Genomic DNA, 9,218 nt, shown 5'->3' with positions numbered 1-9,218 from the left:
TTGTGGTGGCGATGGGACTCCGGAAATCTGCCTGGGCCGAGCCTGTGGAGATGTAGGATGCCTCTTCACTACCTGTTCATCAAACATTTTTTGTGAGACCCTTTCTGTGGCTTCTGTGCCTGGTTTTGTTAAAGTTGTAGTGTTGTGACTAGCTTCACCTACCCGGAAAGTATTTGCTGAAGCTTACCTTAATGGAAGTAGCTCTGTCTCATTATAGATGTGATCCACAACCGTTTGTGAAATGTGTGGAAGTTGTGTGGTCTGTGTTACAGAACTAGTGGAGTTATGTTAATCAAAATTGCCTGTTTACACTGGTGATATTTCGAGTGGCTTGCGGTGGACCATTTTGAGGACTGAACAGTGCGTTGGTCTTCCTTTTAAATATAGTGAAGTCCAACTTAATCAGAGTGCCTATTCACTGTAATCATTTTAGTTAAGTATTTGTGAAACATATTTGTGGGGTTGTCGGTTGACCCGCCCAGAGATTTTCTTGATAAAGTCTGCTAACGCAAGAATGAACTTTCCCGCTGTAGTTGTTACATGCAGCCTGGTAAACAAAGTTTGACATCTGAGATCCGGTTGCTTAGCTGTTTGAAATAGTTGCTCGTCGGTTAAGCAGTTCAACTAGACTCCGTAGCCCCCTGCTGTGCTCACCATTGGATACCTCCAGTCCCGCCCCCTGTGGCCATTAGCAGTCAATATAGTGGTTACATGGTAGACAATACGTGGGAAGTTTAATGGCTTAAAGCTCATTGGCCTTTTGGATCTTGCACTCAAAGGTTTCCTTGTTAGCCTTTCCTATCTTTTTTGACTGTCAAATAAAGACACCATATTCTCTCATTAGTAACAATGGGAATGATAACAGCAGATTTGGTAACAATTAACAGTAGCCACACAAACGATGCGTCAGGTCCGTTGGAAGTTCAGAATCAGGAGAAGTTATACAGATACAGTTCAGCCCCGCGACAGGTGGTATAACGCGACGGACAGGATGGGCTGCGTGAACTCGTCACCCACGGGTGTGCTCATGGATGATGGATGGGGCATGTTCTGTACAATGTGGACTACAGCATACTAAAAACTAACCTTATTAAACTAGTAACAGTGCAGTGCTTTACAAATGGCGGCACATATTTCATTGCATTACCATTTAAGAGCCGAGCATAAATACATTAAAAATAAGCATCTGCACAATCGGCGAATATGGTGATAAGGAACAAAGCACTCAACAACTGGTTAGCACTCTTATTACAGGAATGAGAAAAACCATGAAGTTGACGTGCCCCCAAAATCAATTGGCCAACAGTTACTTGTGCCAACTGTGCAGCAAAAACAGTCATTAACACTATTTGGAAGTGGAAGAAAATTCAAATTTGCTGACTTCTAGCATGTTTTTCAGTAAGACACTAGCCATAAGTAACAAATCGGGCAGCTCTATTTAATTCACGAGATAACTGATGACAAATAAGCAAAATGCAAATCATCACCCCCTGTGTTTTGTAGCTATTACTAGAAGAGTGCGTTAGTGAGACTGGGTTTCTTAATCATGCTCTCAGAATGTGAATGTTGAGTCGACGTATATTATTACATCTGCTAATGTTACCGTTGACTAACATAGGACGTCACAGATTATTTAGAAAATCTTAATCAAAGCGTATTGCCATTTTTGAACGCAGCACATCAGAGTAAATTTCTTGAAACGTCAGAATCATACTGTTGCAGGTCGCGCTTCCTCCTGTCATGTTTCCTGTAGACACAGTCGAAATGGGTCAGATATTGCCATCACTATACGTATTCGTATTGCTAAAGTGATGCAATCTACTCTGACCAGCCAGAACATCACGACCAGCTATCTAATAGCCGTTATGCCCACCTTTGGCACGGATAGCAACGACAACGTTTCGTGGTATGGAAGAAATGAGGCCTTGGTAGGTTGCTGAAGGAAGCTGACGCCATATCTACACACACAAGTTTTGGTAACAATTAACAGTAACCACACTAGTGATGCGTCAGGTCCGTTGGAGGTTCAGAACCAGGAGAAGTTATGCAGACACAATTCAGCCCTGCGACAGGCGTGATAACCCAACGGGCAGGATGGGCTGTGTGAACTCGTCACCTACAGGTGTGTTGATGGATGGGGTAAGTCCCGTACAATGTGGACTATAACAGACTAATAAATGATGGGGAGGGGGCGGTGAGCTCTGATGCCACATTCATTCACATTCCAGGTGTGTTCGAGCAAGTACAAATCTGGAGAGTTGGCGGGGGGGGGGGGAGGGGGGTAGGGGGGGGGGGGGGAGAGGAGGGCAGCACATTAATAGGAATTCGCCTTCATATTCCTCAAACCGCACCATCACACTACTGTGCTCATGACATGGCGCCTTATCTTGACGAAAAATGCCACTGCTGTCGGGAAACATGAACGTCATGAAGGGGTGCATGTGGTTTGCAACCAGTGTACGATACTGCTTGGCTATCATGGTGCCTTGCACGAGCTCCACTGGACGCGTGGATGCTCACGTGAATGTTTCCTAGAGCATAATGGGGCCGCCACTGCCTTGTTTCTGTCCCCCAGTATAGGTGTCAAGGAGCTGTTTCCCTGGAAGACGACGGATTCCCTCCCTCCCATAGGCATGGTGAAGAAGGTATCGAGATTCAGTAGACCATGCGACACTCTTTCAGTTTTAGTTGCCGATGTCCTGGTATTAACATTGGCACATGCGTGGGTCGTCAGCTGCAGAGGCCCACACTGAAGTGTTTGGTGCGTTGTTTCTTCAGACACATTTGTACTGTGCCCAGCATTAAAGCCTGACGTTAGTTCCGCCACAGTTCGCCGCCTGTCTTGTTTTACCAGTCCGTCCATCCTACGATGTCCGACGTCTGTAATGAGGGGTGGCTGCCGAAACCCATGACATATGGACATGGTTTCACCTTGGTTTTGCTACATGCTGAAGACACTCGCCATAGCATTCCTCAAACATCCGACAAGTCGTGTAGTTTCCTAAATTCTCTTGTTGAGCATCTAGGCCATCACAATCTGCCCTCAGTCACAGATGGATCACGCCCCCTTTCCATTCTACACAGGGACAGCACACTCACTGATACTACAAGCACTATGTGTCTGACTGGCAATCATTTCTCTCGAGGTGACTCTGCTGTCGCCTGGCTGATCAGCGTATATTAACCCATTCTTAGGCTTTATTATTACAAATAATATGTGGAGATCAAAATGTGTGGTTTTAGTACTTTCACATCTCACTACATGGAAATTACGACAATCCTGCTGTCTGCCACACGTTTATGAATGAAATTTTTTTTTAAGTAGTCCTGAGGGTGTTGCAAACTTTTTTGCCAGCAAATCAATACCAATAATTCAATAATTAAATTTTTTATAAGCTACTTGATAACTGTAGCTAAAAAAATCCGTTTAAATCTAGCCCTAAATTATTATTTATGACTGACAAGGGAAAGGTAGATATTTTTGATAACTAAAGTAGATATTTACGTATATATTATGCATGTACTTAAAGGACAGTTACAACTGGTGTCCTCCATTAGACGAGCAAGCTATGGTTAAAACTGTATGTTTTTCCGATGAAAATTGGAAGTCTTTCATAATTAAAACTTCTCTGGTGCTGGTGCTGGAAATACCGGTTACTCTGTCAGCGCCAGTAAACAGAACTGAACTGAATGGTGCGCCACAGTAATCTTTGGTGGCTATAGCCATCAGACACCTAAAATTGGACTTTAAACATAAAGATAAGTGTTCACATTTCTGCACACAGATGGCAGTGGCTTTGACGTGTGACTGACAAGCTCTCATATATGAGAAATCCCAGTGCAGAGGCGGAGGGAGTGTTTTGCACCAGCAGAACACCTGGGGCCGTGTGGACACGTCGAACCGGAAACTAGCTTTTTCAAATGGCTCTGAGCACCATGTGACTTAACATCTGAGGTCATCAGTCCCCTAGAACTTAGAACTACTTAAACCTAACTAACCTAATGACATCACACACATCCATGAACGATTCAGGATTCGAACCTGCGACCGTAGCGGTCGCGCTGTTCCAGACTGTAGCACCAAGAACCGCTCGGCCACTCCGGACGGGCCGGAAACTGGCATAACGTGACTAGCAGCTGTACATACCTGGTTGCAACGACAGATGAACATCTGTTGTGGGACTCTGTTCTCGAGTGGAATACGACTTATATTTGTAGCGATAAAATTCATGTACTTTACCTCATTCCGATTCCTCAGTTAGCTGTCCATATGCACTAAACAAATTAAGAAGTATACTGGAATAGCGGACTCTTGTTACAAGGAAAAATATGATGCTAGTTACATTTCACTCCTGCTTAAGAGTTTCCATCTGACAGAAAGAAAATATTTGATTTGCTATATCTGTAACACGTGTGTTTCACTCCATTGTACAAGTAGATTGAAGATTAAACAGTTCTCAACATTTGTTGTAAAGTATATGTTCATGTTAATTATCATTGTGCATTAAGTATTGAGAAATGCATTACGGTATTGAAGCTTTTCTTGCAAAATTGATACGGCAAGTTCATACCATACTCTACAGGAACATCCGAGATAACTTTAAATACATTAACACAAGTAATTTAAATGTAATTATTACTCTAGGCCCATAAATTACTTTATATTGTATAATTGTTTGTCTAAATCAAGTAAGGAACGTTCAGATTTCATAAACACTTATCTGTTTGACGTATGAGACGAAAGTTTCATATATTTCTAGATTTCTGTATCACTGGTAAAGGTAGTTTAATGACGTCTTTATCCTATCGAAATTGAAACTATTAATATTTATTCAGTCTAAAAGCGAAATCTAGATTACTACAATCATTTGTACTCTCATTTCTGTGTATACCACATCTTTGTGCCAATGAATCATCGAGCTTTTGTTTACTTTTGGAGTAAGCATTTTTTTGTGTGTACAATGCTAATATAATTAACGGCGTGAATCACTGAAAACGGTGGCCTATATGATTCAGTCACGTATTTCAGTACTACTTAGATAGTTTGGCCACAGGAGTACTGTTGCGGTGCAGTATGGTTTCCTCAGAGACTAATACAGAGAAGAAAATTTTAACATGAGAAATGTAGCAAATAAGCAACTGTTCTTCACTTGACAATGGTTCCCAATTTGTGAAGGATTAAACCACTGTTAATAGAGTGCTGTCCACCTGTCAAGTATTGTGGCTACCATGTCAGTATGAGATCTAGCTGCATGAGTAGCTGTCTGACCAAGCATACTTATTAACTACGTCATTGAGTTTGTGACGGAAAATTTAAATAGTACCAGTCTTGATGCTATTTAAAATATGTCTGTCATGTGAAAAAATATTTAAGAGTAGGCTCTACCTACTATGCCAACTTTTTGTGCAAATATATATAAAACATATTATTAATCGAATTAATTACCTTATTGTCATGTTCGATTTTTATGAATTTTGCAGCGAATGAATTGTCTTTCACTTTTAATTTACCGGTCTTTTAAATTATAAGTCAGTGGTGGCGTAAACTTACCTCGATTTTGCTTGCTTTACGCCGTTGAGATTTACGGAATTTGGTTAAATGCTTCTTCTTACGCCATGACTACTACTCATTTTTGACCGTGAATACAATACTGACTTCTATCTGACTTTCTCTTCAGATGCAGGCAGCTACAGTGACATGACATTAGCATAGTGCGCGGAAGAAAAGAAAACTTTCGTGGTTTTGCACTAAAAAAGAACTCTCAGACTTCATACTTTCATAAAAATTATTATTCAGGTAACATGATGTCTACTACACACTTCTCACATGAATACGTCTTCTCCCAACGAGAACTGAAGACAGAGTCCTCTCAATAACTGACCAAAAAAATTGAATAGAGTTTCCATTATTTGTCATCCGCTTTCCGGCGTAGCAAAATACATCTTTTCCGATACTTCCAGCGGTCACGCTAGAGATTATCATTGGTTTTAAATTTTTGTCGTAGTTCGTTGAGGCTTTTCCTTATGTACCTATAAAGTTCTTTCCCGCCTTCAGTATGATGACATATTCTGGGATAATTTTGGCAGCAGCTAAGCGGGTTTTCAGGATACCAAAAAAGGCCATTAGAATCGTAAAAGATGTTAACCTAGAAGCTTCTGTAAGCCCCTGCTTGAGAATTTAGGTATTCTACATTCACCATGTGATTAGATTATGGTGACTCGTTTTTTAAAACTAACGTAATGGGCAAAGAATAATAGATTATTTAAACAGTGACAATCATCACCATAACAAAGTTTCTGTCGTTATCTTCAGTCTATTGACTGGTTTCACATTATTCCATGCAAGCCTCTTCATCTCTGAATACCTACTGCAACCTACATCATTCTGAACCTGCTTACTGATTTCATCTCTTCAGTAGCATAAACTAAAATATAAATTCTAACAGAAATTACAAAACAGCAAACAAAAAATAATAAAGAACGCAAGTGAAATGAGAATAATCATGAGATATTGGACTGGGCAAGTATAGTACACATCTGAGCAGCTACTTTCAGAAGAGTAAAACGTGCACAGCCAGACGTTCTCTGAAGCTGGACGTGTATGGTCAGTTCCTTGTCCAAAACATCAGCGCAGCCAGGCGTTTTACTGGCATGAGACACTCCCCAGAGGCTGACAACTATGGCTGGACCGTTTACCAAATCAGAAATACCCAGACATTAGAGGACCTGAATCGCCACTCTGTGGAACTGTTTCAGTGTACAAAAGTAAGACTAAAATTTAATAAACATTACTCCACTTGAGGTACTGAGGAGCTAGTAGCATCGTTTTAACAAGGAAAATAAGACAATTGTGCCAGTAAAGATGCGCCATCGATATCTGAAATACTTTATAAGTTACTGTAGAACTGAAGATTCTATATATTGTTCCAGCTATAAAAACTTATATTTCGGCAACGAAGTAAGCATTTTACGACAAATGAGGTGTCAATGGATAGATCTCGCTGAGCTCTATCAGCTAATCATAATAGACATGTTAATATAGTGCACATTTTTGAATTATGGGCCGGAATGTGCCTTCTGCACCACGAAATCTTTTTTTAACGAAATAAGAATGAAAATGATAATAGTAATAGCAGCACCCAATACTAGATGTAAGTAGCGAACATCAACATGATGAACTGTATTTATTAATATTTATTTACTCTAGAAAACCTGAAAAACCGCGATTGTTATCACAAAATCATTACTTATTGCAGATAGAGGAAAACGAAATGTCATATAGAAAAAGCTTAGTGAATTTATAATATGTATGTGTAATACGTATATAAAATGTTAAAATTATGGTATTTTTAGTATTTTGAGATAATTAAAATGTTCCTTTGATTCTTGTCAGTACAATGGTTTATAAGCATGGCAGTCATTTTGGAAGAGACAATCGTAGAGAGAACCTTTATGAGGCAAGATATTTGGGGGTTTAATTCAAACGGGCAGCGAGACAGTTAAATTTCGCAGGTGACAGAATAATCCTGTTTTTCACTTTGGACTTGTAAAATTTTTATACACGAATGAACTTGGAAATGTTCACGTCCGATAACTCACGTGAACATAGATCCTGTTATAGATGCATTCAGCTTGTGAGTTGGACATGAGAATTTTCATGCGGGAGAAAATCTGGTGGTCTACATTTTTTTCTGCAGCGTAACCCAGCCAACAAGTTGGACTTATTATATTTTTTTGCGATTAGGCAGTGTGAGACTTGTGTTCTGAAGTGGCGATGGTTGAACGTTAACAATTCTGGAGAAAGGTTTTTGGAGTTTATCGCCATTTGACGATAGCTTCCATTGGATACAAATCCTCAGTAGAACATTGATTTAATTTGTCAACTGTGAACTTAAATTTCATTTGTGGTGTCGAAAGGTAATAAACCAAGATTTCTGTCAAAATTAAACTGCTGTGAGTGGTGCATGATTTTAGACTGGCAATTCCTAGCTGCATTTATTTGGACTACAATTAAATTAAAGCATTGGGTACATGTGACAGAAATGAGTACTGGTTCCCTCAGAGGTAGCTGAGCCGGCATGTCTAAGCCCAACGACACACCAGAGCCGTCTTTCTGTGTTGACTGTTAGTTATGAATATTATTTCGTGTAATAGCTCATGGGGGCTCTTAGCTATACTGTAAACAATGGACATCCAGACTTTATTTCTAAGGTTTAATTTTTTTTAATTCTTTGCCCTGAACTACACCAAAGATCAAGCAAACCGCAGTAGACAAAATTTAAATCCGAGTACTGTCTCGTATAGTTTGTCTCGTCCAAGACCTAGAAAGCGAGTATACTCGCAATGTACAACTACTTCTGTGGTCTGATTCAGTGTGTGGGTGCTACAGGTGAACAACTAAAGCTGATTGTGATATTGCAGAGATCGCCGCAAGAAGGAATTTGCTTAAGGAACTAAGGGTAGCAAACCTTCAGTTGGTCGTGACGATATGGCTCTTGTTGCTTAGACGTTCAACTGGGTGAGGTACTGCAGATTGTATTTGTTTGTGCATCTATAGCTCATTGAATACTATTTAGGGTAATTTCGATGCCATAATCTCCATACTGATTCGGGCGAGATGCCAAGTTGATTACTAACAGAAGGACAGATGGTCTCTGAGGACCTACGTTAAAGCCTACTACTGTGACAGCAGGGTACAGAATCAGTTTTCTCTGTCGATTACTTACCCTGAGAAGTTGAGGTATCCATGAACTGTGGGAAAAACTAGTCAGTAATCTATACGCATTCAAGCTAAAACACTGGGAATTTAGGCAAAGTACACATTATTGTTACACAAAGCCAGACAATGCGTCACAAAATATTTCAATGTCTGTAAATCTATTCTTTTTTAATTTCATAATAAATACTTTGGATGTAGCCAAAAAGAGTGTTCTTGTCTATCAAGATATTCTGCAGCAGAAATTCAATTACAAATAATACAAATTTATCTTTGTTATTTTTTGATATAATTTTCATCCACACCTCCACTACCTGAAAGTCCTCCTACATAACACCTGAACTATTTGAGAGCGAGAAAAATTATGCTCTTGAGAAAATGACCCTACGAAATAATTTCATTACACCTTATTCTTGAAGAGCTATTTCTTTCTGGGGGTACAGCATTATGTATTAAATCACATAATCAAATGCCTTAGTTAACTCATCATCCATGATCCTCT

The sequence above is a fragment of the Schistocerca gregaria genome, chromosome 5 (genome assembly GCF_023897955.1).
Source record: "Schistocerca gregaria isolate iqSchGreg1 chromosome 5, iqSchGreg1.2, whole genome shotgun sequence".
Classification (NCBI taxonomy): Eukaryota; Metazoa; Arthropoda; class Insecta; order Orthoptera; family Acrididae; genus Schistocerca; species Schistocerca gregaria.
Note: the sequence above shows the minus strand (reverse complement) of the source record.